General features: G+C 35.9%; 2 long non-coding RNA genes across 2 annotated transcripts; both read left to right on the top strand.

The window, feature by feature from the left end:
- Positions 1 to 3398: 3398 nt before the first annotated feature.
- Positions 3399 to 8020, top strand: LOC130995754 (uncharacterized). The gene is made up of 3 exons (XR_009092272.1): positions 3399 to 5271; positions 7125 to 7191; positions 7795 to 8020. It is a non-coding gene; the product is annotated as an uncharacterized LOC130995754 (long non-coding RNA).
- Positions 8021 to 14867: 6847 nt separating this feature from the next.
- LOC130995753 (uncharacterized) lies at positions 14868 to 17773 on the top strand. The gene is made up of 3 exons (XR_009092271.1): positions 14868 to 15024; positions 16878 to 16944; positions 17548 to 17773. It is a non-coding gene; the product is annotated as an uncharacterized LOC130995753 (long non-coding RNA).
- Positions 17774 to 19072: the final 1299 nt, after the last annotated feature.

The raw sequence follows: 19072 nt of genomic DNA, 5'->3' as shown, positions 1-19072 counted from the left end.
TGACATGTCATTTCAGAATCCTCCCCAAAATTGCAACACATAACGAACCGAAACTGTGATTGATACATACAGATGCCTAAACTATGATCTCTTGTGGGGAATAATACAGAGATATACTCATATTGCTTATATCTATCATCCTTATAATTGGTGCTTGAACAGGCAACTGGATAGCAGTTTCTGGTCAAATCGCCATCATATTCAGGTATCCATATTAGACAGTCTACTATTTGAGGCTGCTGCATTATTGAGCATCTTTCTGTTTTTTATTGAATGTATGTTTATGCCTCTGTTTCTGTACCTTGAGAATCTCGTGTCCTTCACATTCCCCAGTTGAGGCAGATATCTGTCAATTCTTGGTTTTCTTGCTTGCACTCAATGTCCATCAACATTTTTTCTTGTCTTTTATTCTGTCATTTTTCGTTTTCTATTACTTTGAAACTATAACAGTAACTTTTTTTATTTTTTTTCTTTTCTTACAGAAATACTAGTACTATTTTTGTGTGTGGATATAATTGACTATAAACCATGATCTGTAGATCCTGTCTGTGGTAATACGATCTGAAAAATGAACAAAATCAGTACCCAAATTGGATCTTTTGAAAAATTTATTTTTTATTTAATTTTCTTAGTTTGTTTTTTCCCCCTAGAAATAGTGTTTATAGTGGGCCAATCCATTTTTGGGTGTCAGAGATTCAGAAACAAACGCACGTCGATCATCAGTCGGCAAGCTGTCACTCATCGCCTACAAAGAACTTAACCCTATTTTGCATCAAGAATTTAATTATCTCGATTAATCTGACTATTAAAATTAATCAGTAATGGCTTAACTGCATTCATCCAACCAATCTACAAGTAAGTATATTATATGGATAGGTATTATATATTTTAGAGGATGGTAGTGGTTGACTAATCGTTTTCAAGAAAAAAGGAGAAAACAGTGATGTCAAAGCATAGAAGCAGGGCACATGGGATTTGGTCTTTCTTATAGCAGAATGCATAAGAGCGATGGAGGCATGTGGATTATAAGATCCTAATCTTTTTTCCTTAATTAAATATGTAATCTTGTTTGATTTTTTTTTTCCTTAATTAAATATGTAATCTTGTTTGATTTTATGCTCACAACTAATATTCCACATATATGTAATTTATATTTGTCGAGAATGACTGAAAATTAAGATAATAGAGCATAAAACTATAGAAGTGAGACGGTTACGTTAAATGTGAATAGTGTTATGATATTTATTTATGCATGTAAAATTGATTTTTATATTAATGTGTGTTGGTAACTTGTATTAATGTGATTTAAATGGAGACGATGAGTGATGATAGGTGGGACCCAATGGGAAGCCCTCGGAGCTTCCAACTAATAAAGTCATGTGATACAGCGATCCGACTTTGTCTTTGCCTTCTTCGTAGCAAAAGTGGGTCCATTTGATGTTGCCGAATATTTTATATTTCTATTACGAAAATATCTCAGCAATGTATTACTCAGCCACACGCACACTATGTTTATTTGTAAAATGAACGATTTTACTCCACTTTTATGTGTTCTACTTCGCATTATACAATCAAATTTGGATCATATATGAATTATGCTAGCATTTTTCGTATCTAACTATCAAGAAAGCACTCACGGGTAATGGCTATATACTTGCCCTCTTCCACACTATATTATATATACTTCTTAGTTGTTGTGTAATTTTCCTTTCACAAGAGTTAAAAATAACACACGCTTGTATTAGTATGTTCATGATGTTTAATATATATTTTTATGTTGCCTCCTTTTCCCAATAATAATAAAAAACGCGCAATACTTCTAAACATTTTCTATTTTAGGATATTAATTATAATTATAATATTTTTGGATTATCCTATAAATGTAGGAGTTTTGATTTTATTGTATAATAAAGGAAAGAATTCCAGCCAAGATTACTCACTTCCTTTCTAAATAAGGAAGTTTTGAGTATTCATAATCTAAACTCCAAAGCGCATCTCTCTTGTCCGATAGTCTAGTGTAGTAATAAAAAATTAATTTAAATTCTCCCAGTTGTATTTTTTTTTTCAATTTGTTTGAACATTAAATTCGTTATTTGGAACCAATAGAAGGTTAGTCAATTGAATACGCTCTAGTATAGTACGATCAAATTTATCGTTTCTATCTATAACTACTAAAAAAATACTCCCTCCGTCCATGAAATAACTTCCTAGGAGGGAGTGACACAGGTTTTAAGAAAAAATATTATTGAGTGTATTGAGAGTGGATAAAAGGTAGTTGAGTGTATTGGGAGTGGTGAAAAGATGTTATAATTAATATTGGGAGTTGAAAAGTGAAAAGTAAGAGGATTATAAGTGGTGGGGTATAGTCCAAAAATAGGTAGAAAGTTATTTTGTGGACGTCCCAAAAAGAAAAGATAGGAAGTTCTTTCGTGGACGGAGGAACATATGCAGACGCAAAAGACTGCAGTTTAAATTTTTAATTTATTTTCTGTTATTCCCATATTCCCTTGCACAGTTTATTTTTGGACAAATATCTCATATTCTCATAAATATATATGATCAACATCTTAAGCACAACTAATTGTTTGGTTGATATGTGATTTTGATCCCAAACTAAAACTTAAAAACATAAATACTCATGTGCAACCAGTTGCACCGTGCAACTGATTTCCAGAATGACATTATTTCATTCGGGAAATGACATTTGAACATTTTCAAATGACACTACTTCAACATACAAATGACATTTGAAGATCTTCAAGTGTCATTTGTATGTTGAAGAAGTGTCATTCGGAAACCAGTTGCACGGGAGAGTGCCTCTTTTAAAAAATCGATTTACTAAAAACAAAAGAGAGAATTTTGAAGGATATGCTATCTATTATCGATCGATATTAATTCCCATGAAAAATAGCCAAGGAAGACATGCATGTATATATGTCCATGTGTTAGACGTACTCTATTCTCATGCAATATATAATAATAATATACATGGAGAGTTAATTAGGGCACCATGCAAAGATACAATAAAGTAATACACGTACATATGATTGTCTTCCAATCATGTTATGTAAAAAAAATGAATAGACATAAGAAAAGTAGATACAGTTGATATATGCATAGAGTGGAAAAGGGTGAAAGATAAAGGAAGAAAGAGAGTTAGAGAGAGAGAGAAACGTGGCACTAAATAGAGAAAAGATTGAAAGGCAACAAGAGGTTTGTAGGGTAAGGAAAGGGATGATGTTGGACACGACAACGTCCAAATGCTATCCATATATATTAATTAAAAAAATATTGATGAAATAAAATAGGATTTGTATGGTTAGCTTAGGTAGTGGATTAGCTGGGCCAGCTCCGTTCCTTCCCATACATATCTTTTACTTTACTTTATAAAATGGCATTGCATTTGAATTTGGAATGGTGATTGTGTTGCAGAGAAGAGATAAAGGGATGGGAGAGAAGGCGCACGATAGGTGTTGGTGGGTTAGGTAGCAAACTCTGCCCCCTCCTTCCTAGATTCCCCCATCTCTCTCACAATTATTATTCCATTATATTTTTCCATCTCATCTCACTTCTTACTAACCCTACTACTCATTTTTCAATTTAAACTTTAATAACCACCTTTTCTATTTTTACTATCTTATCATTCCTTCATCATTCCATGCCTTAGTTTTCCTTATTTTTCTTTGATTGAAAACAACAACAATTTCCAAACCTTGATCATGAGACACTTAAATTTAATCAATATGACTATAAGCAATTAAACTTTATGCGTGTGTGAAATTAGACTTTATGATTAATTAAGGTTGATGATCAGGATTTCAATTAGAGTTTATAATCTTGAATATGCATCCGAATACATATTATTGTGCCTATTTTGATGAATTGCTATATTAAGATGAAGTCTCAAAATATGATTTATGATCCCATGAATTATTTAATTATATTGAGACAGAGCGCATGAGTCATACATGATTTTCTTGGATACTCAGCTGAAAGTTAGCGGAGAAAGTTATCAATGGACTCAGATTGTCAGTTGAGAGTTAGCTGAGAAAAAGTTATCAGTTGATTAAGTCATGTGAATGATTTTGTGCATCTCTTTTGATGGATTCGACTCTATGAAGTAGAGGCTTCAAAGCTCAATGACTGATTTATGACACAAAATTAACGAATAAAACATCTATGAACTATCTCAAATATAGTACTCCCTCCGTCCCAGCTTTTAGTATCCAACTTTCATTTTTTGGCTGTCTCACATTTTAGTATCTACTTCTATTTTTGGTAAAAGTAGCTGGGGCCCTTACTCCACTTTAATTATTTTAACTCTCACATAAAATGTGGGACCCTTATTCCACTCACAACACATCAATCACTTTATTAAAACTCGTGCCGTTCTCAACTGGATTATAATACCCGGGCTTTTGATGACGTGTTTAGTTGCTTGAGTTTGAGTAATTAGGGTATCCTTTGTTTGATTACTTGTACAGAGATGAGGAGTTATATGAAGTTTTCTTGTTTTTTTTTTAAAAGATGTTGAGATGTTCTTTTGATGATGTTTGGATGATGTGGGATTTTATATCCGTAATTGAGTTTGAGTATTTGAATAATTCGAGATAATTATTTGAATGAGAACGGTGAACTCGGAAGTGAAATCTGAGTCCGTTAAGACGTTTTTGAAATTTTTGACTTTTTGACGATGAATAGTAAAAATACTGCTATTTCGTCTGTTTGTCGACTTTCAAAATCTTACGTGCACGTCGTCGAGAAATATTCTTAGTTTTTCGATACGAGTCCAATAATGAAAGTTTTTATTTTTGGACGACGAGTGAATAGTAAACCGGGATTTCTCGATAAACGAACCGAGCTCGTTTATCAGAATTTCGAGAACGAGCTTGCGTTTTCTATATTTATATGGAATTACGAGTGTAATGAAAGTGAGTAGAGGTTGAGAGGGCGAGTAACGAAGAGTATGGGTTGTTAGTCGTTAAAACGAGACGAGACGAGACGAGACGAGACGAGACGAGATATTTAACGACTAAATATCTAACCCTACCCCACCAAAACCACCCCCCAACCGCCCAAGTTCAGTCAAACACTCACTAACTCACGCTATATCAGCCCACACCACACACACAACTCACATATTCACACACACAACACCTAAAACACACACTACACACGCCATTTTCCATTTAAGCTTGGACGGAGCTTTTGACCTCCGATTTGAGCACCGAGACGAGCGCCGATCATCTTTTCGATCATGTATCTAAGTAGGTAAGATCTCTACCTACGTTTTGATGGTTTTATTTTCGATTTTCGTCGACGTCGAAAAACGTCGATTCTCGACTTTATTTTGAAACGACGTCGGATCGTCGTGAAATTTTAGTATGTTGTTCTTGGGTAGATGTTGAGCATGTTTAATGAAGGGAGTAAGAACGGAACGAACCGTAGCTATGAAACCCATGAGGGCAGCCCCGTTTTTCACATATTAGCTTGTCTTTCGATTTTTGTTTGATCGTTTTGACTTGATATTTGTGCTTAGGGGTATGCTAGAATCGATATATATTAAATTCGTATTTTTCCAAGCACGAAAATTGTATAAATTTTTAGAGTATGATTATTTAAATTCATGAAGTTAGAGACGTTGCATAATGAATATTATTGCGTATATGTGTTCTACGATATCACATGAGCATGCTAATTGATTTACAATTTATGGATGATAATTGTTGAACGAAATTAAAACTGGAATTCTGTCAAAATTTTACAGCAGTTTCAAGCTTATGTTTCGATGAGTTTTCATTGCTTGATGGCTCTGAAATTTTAGTATGTTTATCTATGATATGTGTATTTCGTCGCTGCAAAATTTCATGTCTTTTGGATGATGTTTGGTATTTTAAAGATATTTTGAAAACATCCTTGACAGAATCTGTCAACTGTTGGTAGACTTCACAAAAACGTTTATATCTATTAATCCATGAAGGATTTTGCATCACCGTTTTTTTTAAACGAAACTAGACTTCAATACTTTTCTAAAAACATAATATTTCGATTTTTATGACCTCTGAAATAGAGCAGTTTATTATTTCAAAAATGCCCTGTTCTGCTGTCATATTTTTCCAACAGTAAAAGTGTATGAGTTTCATTGTTTATTTGGCAGATCATATGAACGTTTTCTCTTGTGAAATTTTAACCAAATCTTCAAGGATACCTTTAGTTTTGGCTGATTAAATTTGATGGAATTTTATTAAGGTTTGCCTTGGTTTCTAATGGCCTAAACAAAATTGGCAGAAACTGTCAATCTTTGACAGCCTGCACTAAAAGAGCAATATCTCCAAAAACCTTTAACCTTTTTGGTTAACTACCATTTTTAGAGTGAACTACACTTCATGGAGTTTTTGAAATCAATTGGTATGAGAGTTTATGATGATTGAGTTGGTTGTTATGAATTTTTAAAGATGACACAAAAACAGCAAAACTTTCTAGAAAATAACTTGATTATATTTGTTTTGATGGATGATACGATATGACTAAATGGTGTGAGTTGTGAGAGTTATGATTAACGCACATAAATGTTGGTATCTGACACTCGAACAATTGGTGTCGAGTATAAATGATAGTTTACTGATAAAGAGTTTTGATGATTTTGAATTGTTTGGTTTGCGTTGAAAAGATGTCAAGATGTTAAGTTTTGAGTCGAGAGACGAGTTCACGTAGTGAGATTCACGCGTTGAAATCTCGTGGCTGACATTATATATGAATAGGTCATGCCGAAATTTTTAGTGAAATTAGGATTTGAGCATAGTCAATTCTTGTTGACCCGTGACTCAAATACATGCCTAATGGATAGTTTAACTTCTAATTGGTTAATTAGACGAGATGAGAGCGAATAGATCTGCTAAGAAAGTGGACTTTTCGATGTGTTAAATATTTCTTTTAATTGAAGAGCTGCTAATTATAACATAAGGATGTTATAATTAATGAGTAATGACGAGAGATAATAATTGTTATATTGATTAACAATCAAGAGAGATGAACATTAGAGATACTAATGTTTCATAAAAGAGATTAGATTATTGATCGAGGTTTCTTTTGTAACTTCTCATCAATTCTTCATAACAATGAAGGTCCTTTTGGGAAGTAACGACTTGAGGGAGAGAGTGACGTTACTCATTGATACAGAGACACAACGAGGTGGGCATTACTTTTACTATACGTATATAGAGATCCCCTGCGTGTCGTAGGCCTCTTATACGAATGAATGCATGAGATGATTTAACTGTTAATTTCAGTTTTATATATCTATCAAACGAGTTTAATGCTACCTTTGAGCAAGTTATTTCATGACAAAATCTTTGAGTTAAAGTTATTTCAAGTATTGTCTTGCCATAAAATGTTTAAATTTTAGTATGATATCTATCTGCTTTGCCTTTGCCAATGATGCAATCGAATTCGGGTCCTGAGCAGTTGATAGCTATCCTGCCAGGACTAGTGTACACCAGTGACCGTGAGTCATCTAGCGGGTTGGCCGGTCAAGTGACCGTGAGAGGTGGCCACCTCTCCGGCACAAAGTTCCAGATATGATAGATTACAAAAGAACTTAGTCTGATCAGACGAACTTTAAGAATCACAAATGAACTTAGTAAGCTTGGGCCTTTTTAGCGAAAAACTCCCTTGCTGTACTGATTATGATGGCATGACAATTTATAGTTTTGAAGCATGTATTTTTATACCTAGGCATACGTGCCCACTGAGTGCTTTTGTACTCAGCCCTGCATATGTTTTCTAAATGTGCAGGTTGAGCTGATGTGATGATGGTGCTGCAATGAGCGGAGTCTCCAGGGTTGTTAATAAATAGTTAACCTGTCTAGAATATGTCTTCATACATATGTCTAGCTACTTTCCGCTGCAAGATGTTGTTGATGTTATAGTATGTTATGTCATACTTTGAGTCTTAAGAGAATGGTTTCATACGATGTATAACTTGATTAATGATATTAATTAAGTTTTATGCTGTCTTTCATAGACTGTTTTCAATTGAGTATTAATGAATAAAAATGACGAGTTTTATTAAGATGAGTAAGTTTTACGGCTATAAATGACGCCCCTTTTCTTCCCCTTCTTCTTTAACCCCATCCCTAGTCGTGGATCACTCGGCCTAACTATCCATAGTTAGGGCGGGCTGTGACAGAGTGGTATCAGAGCGAAGGAAAGCTCTGAATTAGAAGTCTTGAGTTTAGTCTAGAATGAGTCACTAGACTAATAGTTATTAACAACCGTGAGCTCAGCGCACCATCACACCAGGCTCAACGAGGTATGTAAAATTTCAAAGTTTATTTGACGTTAAATTTTGAAGAGCACGATGTTGAGGTTATATGATGAGTTATGATGTTATGCTTTGAAGATGCATAGTTTGAGTTTGAGGATGACAACATGATTAATAATGAGTTATTATGTTGTAAGAGCATATGTTGACGTTACATGATGAATCATGAGAGCGTTTATATCATATGATGTTATATGATTGAAGATGCATAATTATGAGTTATGATGTGATGTATTTGAGATGTTTTGTGATGAGAATTGTTTGAGCAGTTGTGATAAGTCACGATGATTTAGATGAAGGAATCTAATGTCATTGTTAAGAGATATTTTCTACTAAGTAGAAGGATGAAATGAGAACTTAGAGCTAAAGCTTGAGAGAATTAGCAATTGCTTTAAGTACTTGTTGGTTTGAGTTATGAGTTTGAGTTATGAGCTTGAGTATAATAGCATGATTAATGATGAGTTATTAGCATGCTGCAATGAGATATTGTACGATATGTTGAGTTGTTTTGTGACGCGAGTTTTGCTCACGCAACCTTAATGGTACTTGAGAAGGTATCATGAGCCATAGTCTTTGGAGATGGCTTTGAGAGAGAATTGTTGAGTTGTCTTACTGAGTCACGATGATTTAGATTAAGGGATCTAATATCATTGTTTAGAGAGATTCCCTACTGAGTAAAGATGGGACGAGATGAGAATTTAGATGTTTTGAGCTTGAGTTTTAAGATAACAGTACTACTTAATAGGAGTTTTGCTAAGTTATGTTTTGTTTATTTCTGTTGCTGGAGCCAAGTAGAGTTAGTTCCTAGAGTCACCTTTAAGTTCTCCTTATAGGTTGGCCAGGACTGTTGGCACTGCACGAAAGTGGACTGTTGTGAGATCGAACTCAGGAAAGATCGGATATGAGGACGAGGCGTACAGTATGTGGTACAGAGATACCCTAGCAGATTTTCAAACACATGTTCATAGACTATGAAAGGATTAAAGTCTTATGGTTGTTACTAGACTGGATGGCATCGTGCACCTAGTCCCCGTGCTACCAATCGAGTGGTAGGATTGAGCAAGGAAGAAAGCCACTCAATATGATGGGACATGTTGTCTTGAGCATTGGACCCACAGGAGATGAGATTTGTTACAGATACCCAGATTTTCTATGCGGATCTACTGACCGGATGCTTGTTTTCTACCAGGGACTCTAGAAGAGTGTAGTAGATATCGAGTCGATCCTTGAGTATCAGTTACCAACGATGATAAAATGATAAACGATAATGAGGATGAGAAGTAGCCGAGGAGGGCTAGAGTTGATGAGGATGAGAAGAGAAGTCGATGTAGACTAGAGCTAAGGATGATCTTGAGAGTATGAGCGGTACACCCTTGTTTTTGATTAGTTTCAATTACATGGCGATCTATATAACTTACTTAGAAGATACTGATACTTGAGCTTTTGACATGCTGATAGATAAGCATGCGAATATAGTACCCTACTGATGTTAAATAGATGGATGTTCCTAGTGTGCTTAAGTAGCAACTAGATGAGTTAACTGGTAGCAATTACCGTAGGAGGTCCAGACCGAGACATAGTACTATTAATGGTGTCGGTTTAGAAGGGACATTACGATAGATACTATGGTTTTTGTAGGGTTTTTATAACCCCTTTATGTAAGCCCTCTAAAAAGAGGCATTCTACTGATGGATATATTAGGTTGACCAGAGTGGTCTTTTTGTTAGCATTTCGTGAGTGCTTATTGCCTTACAGATGAATGTTAAGGTGACCGTGAGGGTTTCCTTAAAGTTGGTTAGTAAATTGAACTTGAGTTTTGAGGATGCTTAGAGCGTTGGTCGAGTTGAGTTTTCCTTTTGTGATTTCAAAAATGCCTCAAAGATGTCATCAAGAGTGTGATGTGAAGGATAGGCGGGATAATACTCCGCCACCACCACCGCAACATGAGAGGAGAGTCGAAAAATATTGAACTTTCGAAACAAGAGTCTAGAACATAGGACCCTGAGTTTAAGCTTTTAGCTTGCTGGTGTGAACTTAAGTTTTGTTATGTATAGTATGTTGAGGGTTTAGAAGACACAGAATTTCCAAGTTCGGGATAGTATATCCCGTGTGACTGGGGAGTGATTATGTTGGACCTGGCCAGTCCGCATGATCCAAATCTCAGTAGACGTGTTTTGGGTTTATAAACCCATGTGTTTCAACTTTCGGTTGAAAAGCCAGATGGGTTCTTACTCTAGGTCATTTTTGTTCGACCTGGTAGTTACTTCATTCTACCCTCTGGTCATTCATTTGAGTCTCTTGAACAATTTGTTTTGATGTCATTCTAGGGTTGAACCCTTACAACTTTTGAGTTATCCTAGTAGATTCTTTTGATGTATAAGACTAGTGAGAGGCACGTCAGAGGACTTTAACACCTGAGCAACTGGCAAACTACACTTGAGAACAATTGAAGACTACTCTTGAGAAGTATGTACAGAGGAGTACAGTAAGCAGCGAGAGGCTGATTATCGAAGTTTGATGCAAGGAAAGAAATCGGTTGTAGAGTATAATCGAGAATTCTGTGAGCTAACACGTTCGCTCATCAGAAGATGGATACTGATGAAGAGATGTCTGAGTTTTAAGTGCCGGTTTAAGGCAGGACTTTAAGGTAGTATGGGCAAGTTATTGGATGCACCAGTTAGAATCCTGTTTAATACAGGAGCCTCGCATTCTTTAATTGGTTGAAGCATGTTACCTTCAAACTCGAACCAAAACGAGCTAGTCCCGAGTTGAGAGTAATCACTCCTGTAGGAACAGCTACTACAGTTTCTCACATGATTTCTAACTTAGAGCTTGAGTTATGATCACTAAAGATGAAAACAAGAACCTTGCACTTAATGCCTATGTGGAACGTAGACATTATTCTAAGGATGGACTGGTTAGAAGAGAACTTTGCCCCGATTGATTGTAAGAAGAGACAGATAACTTTCCAACCACCTGGGAAGGAACAGACATGTTTTCACGGCATTGATAGAAAGAAGAGAGTTCCAATTGTTTCGGCACTTCAGGCGTCGAAATTGGTAAAGAAGAAAGGAGCACAAGCTTACCTAGTTTACTTGAATGATGAAGGAGAATCAAGTAAAAAAAAAAAAAAAAATTTGAGGATGTAGCAGTGGTAAGGGAACATAGAGATGTATTTCCCGAGGTCTTACCAGGATTGCCACCAACAAGATAGTTGGAGTTCACTATCGACCTAGAACTTGGATCAGCACCAGTGTCGAAGGCACCCTATAGAATGGCGCCTAAGGAGCTACAAGAGCTGAAGATTCAGCTACAAGAATTGCTCGAGTTAGGTTTTATTAGACCTAGTGTATCCCCGTGGGGAGCACCAGTCCTTTTTGTCAAAAAGAAGGATGACACGTTGAGAAGGTAAAAAAATTATCGAGAACTGAATAAATTGACACTCAAGAACAAATATCCTTTACCGAGGATAGATGACTTGTTTGATCAATTAAGAGGAGCGAGCTTTTTCTCGAAAGTTGACATGAGATCAGATTACCACCAGTTGAAATTTTGACAGAAGAATATACGTAAGACAGCTTTTCAAATGAGGTATGAGCACTATGAGTTCATAGTTATGCCATTCGGTTTGGCGAAGGCACCAATAGTTTTCATGGATCACATGATCGAGTGTTCCATCAATAACCGGATAAATTTGTCCTAGTTTTCATAGATGATATTCTCATCTATTCGAAGAATGAGCAGGAGCGCCAAAACATTTGAGAACGATGTTGGAAACGCTAAGAGTTGAGAAGTTTTTTTTGCCAAATTCACCAAGTGCGAGTTTTGGTTGAACGAAGTAACGTTTCTAGGACATATTGTATCATCCGAAAGAATTAAAGTTGACCCCGTCAAGGTACAAGTTGTACATGAGTGGAGATCACCAACTACGCCTAACGAGATTCGCAACTTTTTAGGTTTAGCAGGATACTATCAGAGGTTTATTAAAGGATTTTCCATGATAGCAAGACCGAGAAAAGAAGTTAAGTACAATTGGAAAGAGGAGTGTAAAGAGAGTTTTTAAGAGCTTAAAGGAAATTGACTACAGCACCAGTGCTGCTAGTCCCGGAAATGGATAAAGAGTATACCATCTACACAGATGCGTCAAAGAATGGGCTAGGATGTGTTTTGATGCAAGAAGGAAGAGTTATAGTCTATGCATCACGACAACTTAGATCCCACGAGATAAATTATCCAATGCATGATTTAGAGCTTGCAGCCGTTGTGCATGCCCAAAAAAAAAAAAAAAAAAAAATTTTGGAGACATCATCTCTACGGAGTTAGATGTGAGATTTTCACGGACCACAAAACTTTGAAATACTTTTTCAAGCATAAGGATATTAACATGAGGCAAATGAGATGGCTCGAATTAGTAAAGGATGTTAACTGCGACATTAATTATCACCCTAGCAAGGCCAATGTAGTAGCCGATGCATTGAGCCGAAAAGTCTCGTCAAAGTTAGGATGTCTTCTCACGAGAGAGGATGAGCTTATAAAGGACTTTGACAAGATGAGGATAGAGATGATAAAACCACCAGGGACGATAGCGAGTATTGTTGAGACGATGCCTAGTTTGAGGAAAATGGTGATTGAAGCACAAGGAAAGATGAGACAATGAACAAGTTACGAGAAAGGATAAGAGCAGGAGATCTCAAGAGTTACAAAAAAAAAAAAAAAAATCAGACAATGCTATCTTATTTGAGGGGAGAAGATGCATTCCCCGCGATGATGAACTTAAGAATACGATCATGAGTGAGACTCATGACACGCCTTACACCGCCCACCCAGGAGGCACAAAGATGTATCAGGTTGTAAAAAAAATAGATTTTTGTGGGACGGAATGAAATGAGACATAGCTTCGTTTGTAGAGCGATGCTTAGCTTGTCAGCAAGTGAAAGCATTACACCAACGACCATATGGGAAGTTAAAACCGTTGGAGATTCCCGAGTGGAAATGGGATCACATAGCGATGGATTTTGTGACAGCTTTACCCAAAAGTCAAAGAGGAAATACAGCAATTTGGGTGATTGTAGATCGACTAACAAAATCTGCACATTTCTTACCGATCCTAATCGCGTATGGACCAGATAAGTTAGCACAATTGTACGTTCGTGAGATTATAAGATTGCATTGAGTACCGGTGTAGATCACCTCAGAAAGAGAAAATAAATAAATTTCATCACATTTTTGGATGAGTTACAGAAAGAGTTGGGTACAAGGATGAATTTTAGCATAGCAGGCGATAGAAGATATGATAAGAACTACTATCCTTGATAGAGGAGTAAATCGGGAGAATGTGTTGCCACTAATTGAGTTTGCCTATAAGATGTGAGACAAAGTTTCGAGATAGGAGACAAAGTTTTCTTGAAGGTTTCACCCTCAAAGGGGATGAATAGATTTGGAGTTAAAAGACAGCTTAGACCCAGAGTTATAAGTCCTTACGAGACATTGCAAAAGATAGGTCCAATAGCGTATAGGTTAGCTTTGCCACCTAGCTTTGGAAATGTGCATAACGCGTTTCACGTGTCACAATTGAGAGGATATATATTTTCGACTCAAACCATGTGGTTTACTAAGAAGAAATGATCTTAGAACCAGACTTGAGTTATGAAGAGAGACCTCAGATGATGCTAGATCATAAAATTCGGCAATTGAGTAATAAGTCGATTGCATTGAATAAGGTCCAATGGAGATATGATAGTTAGAAAAAAGTGGAAAGAGAGCTTGAGGATAAGATGTGAGAGAAGTACCCGAAACATTTACAAGAGGTACAAATTTCGGGACGAAATTTATTTTAAGGGGGAGGGTATGTAATACCCGGGCTTTTGATGACGTGTTTAGTTGCTTGAGTTTGAGTAATTAGGGTATCCTTTGTTTGATTACTTGTACAGAGATGAGGAGTTATATGAAGTTTTCTTGTTTTTTTTTAAAAGATGTTGAGATGTTCTTTTGATGATGTTTGGATGATGTGGGATTTTATATCCGTAATTGAGTTTGAGTATTTGAATAATTCGAGATAATTATTTGAATGAGAACGGTGAACTCGGAAGTGAAATCTGAGTCCGTTAAGACGTTTTTGAAATTTTTGACTTTTTGACGATGAATAGTAAAAATACTGCTATTTCGTCTGTTTGTCGACTTTCAAAATCTTACGTGCACGTCGTCGAGAAATATTCTTAGTTTTTCGATACGAGTCCAATAATGAAAGTTTTTATTTTTGGACGACGAGTGAATAGTAAACCGGGATTTCTCGATAAACGAACCGAGCTCGTTTATCAGAATTTCGAGAACGAGCTTGCGTTTTCTATATTTATATGGAATTACGAGTGTAATGAAAGTGAGTAGAGGTTGAGAGGGCGAGTAACGAAGAGTATGGGTTGTTAGTCGTTAAAACGAGACGAGACGAGACGAGATATTTAACGACTAAATATCTAACCCTACCCCACCAAAACCACCCCCCAACCGCCCAAGTTCAGTCAAACACTCACTAACTCACGCTATATCAGCCCACACCACACACACAACTCACATATTCACACACACAACACCTAAAACACACACTACACACGCCATTTTCCATTTAAGCTTGGACGGAGCTTTTGACCTCCGATTTGAGCACCGAGACGAGCGCCGATCATCTTTTCGATCATGTATCTAAGTAGGTAAGATCTCTACCTACGTTTTGATGGTTTTATTTTCGATTTTCGTCGACGTCGAAAAACGTCGATTCTCGACTTTATTTTGAAACGACGTCGGATCGTCGTGAAATTTTAGTATGTTGTTCTTGGGTAGATGTTGAGCATGTTTAATGAAGGGAGTAAGAACGGAACGAACCGTAGCTATGAAACCCATGAGGGCAGCCCCGTTTTTCACATATTAGCTTGTCTTTCGATTTTTGTTTGATCGTTTTGACTTGATATTTGTGCTTAGGGGTATGCTAGAATCGATATATATTAAATTCGTATTTTTCCAAGCACGAAAATTGTATAAATTTTTAGAGTATGATTATTTAAATTCGTGAAGTTAGAGACGTTGCATAATGAATATTATTGCGTATATGTGTTCTACGATATCACATGAGCATGCTAATTGATTTACAATTTATGGATGATAATTGTTGAACGAAATTAAAACTGGAATTCTGTCAAAATTTTACAGCAGTTTCAAGCTTATGTTTCGATGAGTTTTCATTGCTTGATGGCTCTGAAATTTTAGTATGTTTATCTATGATATGTGTATTTCGTCGCTGCAAAATTTCATGTCTTTTGGATGATGTTTGGTATTTTAAAGATATTTTGAAAAAATCCTTGACAGAATCTGTCAACTGTTGGTAGACTTCACAAAAACGTTTATATCTATTAATCCATGAAGGATTTTGCATCACCGTTTTTTTTAAACGAAACTAGACTTCAATACTTTTCTAAAAACATAATATTTCGATTTTTATGACCTCTGAAATAGAGCAGTTTATTATTTCAAAAATGCCCTGTTCTGCTGTCATATTTTTCCAACAGTAAAAGTGTATGAGTTTCATTGTTTATTTGGCAGATCATATGAACGTTTTCTCTTGTGAAATTTTAACCAAATCTTCAAGGATACCTTTAGTTTTGGCTGATTAAATTTGATGGAATTTTATTAAGGTTTGCCTTGGTTTCTAATGGCCTAAACAAAATTGGCAGAAACTGTCAATCTTTGACAGCCTGCACTAAAAGAGCAATATCTCCAAAAACCTTTAACCTTTTTGGTTAACTACCATTTTTAGAGTGAACTACACTTCATGGAGTTTTTGAAATCAATTGGTATGAGAGTTTATGATGATTGAGTTGGTTGTTATGAATTTTTAAAGATGACACAAAAACAGCAAAACTTTCTAGAAAATAACTTGATTATATTTGTTTTGATGGATGATACGATATGACTAAATGGTGTGAGTTGTGAGAGTTATGATTAACGCACATAAATGTTGGTATCTGACACTCGAACAATTGGTGTCGAGTATAAATGATAGTTTACTGATAAAGAGTTTTGATGATTTTGAATTGTTTGGTTTGCGTTGAAAAGATGTCAAGATGTTAAGTTTTGAGTCGAGAGACGAGTTCACGTAGTGAGATTCACGCGTTGAAATCTCGTGGCTGACATTATATATGAATAGGTCATGCCGAAATTTTTAGTGAAATTAGGATTTGAGCATAGTCAATTCTTGTTGACCCGTGACTCAAATACATGCCTAATGGATAGTTTAACTTCTAATTGGTTAATTAGACGAGATGAGAGCGAATAGATCTGCTAAGAAAGTGGACTTTTCGATGTGTTAAATATTTCTTTTAATTGAAGAGCTGCTAATTATAACATAAGGATGTTATAATTAATGAGTAATGACGAGAGATAATAATTGTTATATTGATTAACAATCAAGAGAGATGAACATTAGAGATACTAATGTTTCATAAAAGAGATTAGATTATTGATCGAGGTTTCTTTTGTAACTTCTCATCAATTCTTCATAACAATGAAGGTCCTTTTGGGAAGTAACGACTTGAGGGAGAGAGTGACGTTACTCATTGATACAGAGACACAACGAGGTGGGCATTACTTTTACTATACGTATATAGAGATCCCCTGCGTGTCGTAGGCCTCTTATACGAATGAATGCATGAGATGATTTAACTGTTAATTTCAGTTTTATATATCTATCAAACGAGTTTAATGCTACCTTTGAGCAAGTTATTTCATGACAAAATCTTTGAGTTAAAGTTATTTCAAGTATTGTCTTGCCATAAAATGTTTAAATTTTAGTATGATATCTATCTGCTTTGCCTTTGCCAATGATGCAATCGAATTCGGGTCCTGAGCAGTTGATAGCTATCCTGCCAGGACTAGTGTACACCAGTGACCGTGAGTCATCTAGCGGGTTGGCCGGTCAAGTGACCGTGAGAGGTGGCCACCTCTCCGGCACAAAGTTCCAGATATGATAGATTACAAAAGAACTTAGTCTGATCAGACGAACTTTAAGAATCACAAATGAACTTAGTAAGCTTGGGCCTTTTTAGCGAAAAACTCCCTTGCTGTACTGATTATGATGGCATGACAATTTATAGTTTTGAAGCATGTATTTTTATACCTAGGCATACGTGCCCACTGAGTGCTTTTGTACTCAGCCCTGCATATGTTTTCTAAATGTGCAGGTTGAGCTGATGTGATGATGGTGCTGCAATGAGCGGAGTCTCCAGGGTTGTTAATAAATAGTTAACCTGTCTAGAATATGTCTTCATACATATGTCTAGCTACTTTCCGCTGCAAGATGTTGTTGATGTTATAGTATGTTATGTCATACTTTGAGTCTTAAGAGAATGGTTTCATACGATGTATAACTTGATTAATGATATTAATTAAGTTTTATGCTGTCTTTCATAGACTGTTTTCAATTGAGTATTAATGAATAAAAATGACGAGTTTTATTAAGATGAGTAAGTTTTACGGCTATAAATGACGCCCCTTTTCTTCCCCTTCTTCTTTAACCCCATCCCTAGTCGTGGATCACTCGGCCTAACTATCCATAGTTAGGGCGGGCTGTGACATGGATACCAAAAGCCGGGACGGAGGGAGTACATGTTAAAATAAAAGCTCAGAGTTGAAACCAGCACAGAGACCAACATGTGGCGAAGTTGAGCAAACAGTAAAAGTCAGTCCTGATAGAACAAAGTCGACCTTAATAGAACGAAGCCAAACCTTAGTGAAGTCAGCCATGATTGAAGTCACCCTTAACGAAGTCAACCCTTAATGAAGTCAACCCTTAACGAACTCAGTACTTGACGATGTCTGAAAAATCAACCTTGAAGAATAACAAAGTGAGCCCCGAAGACACGTGTCAGACTCAATAGTCCTGAATGAAGAATAGTCAATGTTGAAAGATAGAAAATACATGTAATTTGAACTATATCTGAAACAAATTTAATGCCTAAATTTACTACAAAAACAATGTTTATCATAAAACATATAAATTTCGTAAGAATAAATTTACAAACAAGTAGCAAATTCATGTGTCATCACAAGTGTTACTAACATATTAAAGTAACAAACAGCGGAAAATAATAGATGACACCAGAATTGGTTTATGCAGATTATCAACATTGATAAATCTGTGGTTTTTGCAATGACGGTAAATAACTATGATGAAATCATTACAAATTACAACATAGTCAAGCTAACATATTCTAACCTTCTAAATCCTAAAACCTAGTCTCGGTGAATACAAATAAAACAACTAATATAAGCCTAGACTAGTTTACAATCACAATAAACAAGAACAACTGTACAGGAATTCTCATAATAAACATAAGATTACTCTTAGAATAATATCTAAATAAGACTACATATACTTGTGTTGTTCCAATCACATAGATTGCACAATTTGTCCGAACTAACAGCGCCTCTTTCAGAATACAGAGTTGCTAACACATGCAGACAGAATGATGAACTTGGATGAGCTCTTGAATTTGCAGCAAATTTCTGGATCTCTAAATGCATAACCTCGTAAATGAGGTCTTCTATGGTATATATAGGCGTTCCATTGATCGTGGACTTCATGGAGCATCAGTTGCATGATTTGAGGTAACTTCCTTCGGTAGTTATCTCCATGATCTCCATAACTGCCGCTGCGCACTCCTTTTAAAACTGCTCATCCCCTTTATTGTATAACCTAAAGAACTA

Source organism: Salvia miltiorrhiza, chromosome 7 (assembly GCF_028751815.1).
Source record: "Salvia miltiorrhiza cultivar Shanhuang (shh) chromosome 7, IMPLAD_Smil_shh, whole genome shotgun sequence".
Classification (NCBI taxonomy): domain Eukaryota; kingdom Viridiplantae; phylum Streptophyta; class Magnoliopsida; order Lamiales; family Lamiaceae; genus Salvia; species Salvia miltiorrhiza.
Note: the sequence above shows the minus strand (reverse complement) of the source record. Positions and strands in the feature narration are given on the sequence as shown.